The sequence below is a fragment of the Echinops telfairi genome, unplaced genomic scaffold (genome assembly GCF_000313985.2).
Source record: "Echinops telfairi isolate 266 unplaced genomic scaffold, ASM31398v2 ScPeMD7_1;HRSCAF=3_0, whole genome shotgun sequence".
NCBI classification, from domain to species: domain Eukaryota; kingdom Metazoa; phylum Chordata; class Mammalia; order Afrosoricida; family Tenrecidae; genus Echinops; species Echinops telfairi.
This window is the reverse complement of record NW_022103896.1, coordinates 63,414,064-63,415,587: the sequence shown is the minus strand read 5'-3', so window position 1 is coordinate 63,415,587 and position 1,524 is coordinate 63,414,064.

Genomic DNA, 1,524 nt, shown 5'->3' with positions numbered 1-1,524 from the left:
GACACCTACTGCAGGAGGAAAGCTGAATCAGCGAGCGTGTAAGCATCTCAGTGCTGGCAGAGGTCTCTGGCTGCTCCATCACCCAGGACTGCATCAGGGTAGGTCCATGTGGCTTCTCAGGGATGTTTCCCAGGAAGTGAGCCTTGCCAGCTGATGCAGGGAACTGGCTAAGGCAGCTGCACCCTGGTCTGACCATCAGAGACCAAGAGACCAAAACCAGAAAGGCAAGGCTCACCAAGCCCTTTATCTCTCCACCCTTCAATTAATCCCACATGTGTTTATTGGCCAGGTTGGCACAATATACCTTAACTATTTCAATCCACCCCTTGCCAACTTGGCACCTGTACACAATTCTTTAGCCTAGTAATTGCAGTTAAATAACACTTACACCTTAATCCTATAATCCTATGAATATATTCGCCCATCTATGCAAGTTTGTAAGCCAACCACGTCACGCCTTTATCCCCCCAATATGGGGAATCCAATTTCTATACTTCCCACTTACATTTACCCAGTGCTCTGAGGAGATGATCATCTTTTTCAACATGAAGAATCTTCATTCCAGTTGGAACTTTTTGAAGTCCGCATCCATAGGCAAAGTCAAATCAGAGCAGACCATCCATAAAGTCAGCAGCAGTATGCACCAGTTCACAGGTTCAAAAATCTCTTCATCTGGTTGGGTTCTGGTGAACTCAATGTGATCTGCCTCACTTAGCCTCCCCAGGGTGCCCATTGGTTGCCTTGTCTTTAGACCATGGGCTCTCACCAATACTCAACAAGCCTAGCCCCCTTGTGCAAGGTCATAAATTTTAGACTAGTCAACCCGCTCTGGTCTTCTCCTCTTTTACCTGTTAACCAAATCCACAGGTGTCAGTGGCCAAACTCAACCTGTCTCTTTATTGCTGCATTTATCCCATTTCCACTCAACAAGTAGATCTAGGTGGTCACCTAGCAAGTATTTCAACCTGCTCACAGGCTCTCTTTAATGTTCAGTCCTAGAGAGGAGTTTTCTTCATGGTTCCAGATTTTTTTTCCAGCTTCTGACAAAGACCACTGGTTCTGAGTACTCCAAAGAACTGGGTGGGACATATCTTTTCAAAGCTTTCTTTGCAGGCATGGTCTAAACCCATCTAAAGATCAAATCTTACTGACTGAAAGCAAGTGGGCTTACAAGCTTTCTATTTTTAGAAATATTTCTATTTACAAGTATTTCTCAAATATTTCTATATTTGAGAAATTCAAATGGCGATTTCTACCCCTGAGTGCAAAATATACATTAATCACATCCACTTTTGCCATTTTAAACAGGAATAACTAAAGACTAAAACAAAACAAAATAATCAAAACTTTAACTTCCCAAGTTCTTTCTGAAAACAACCCAGTAAACTTTATGGACAAATCTGACTTCTGGCTAGCTAAAGAAGAAACACTACCATGAGGAAGAAGTCAAATAACCATCCACTCCACATCTTTATGATTTGTTTCTCCAGTACCCGACTCCTGGTACCATAATGTGTTAGTCTG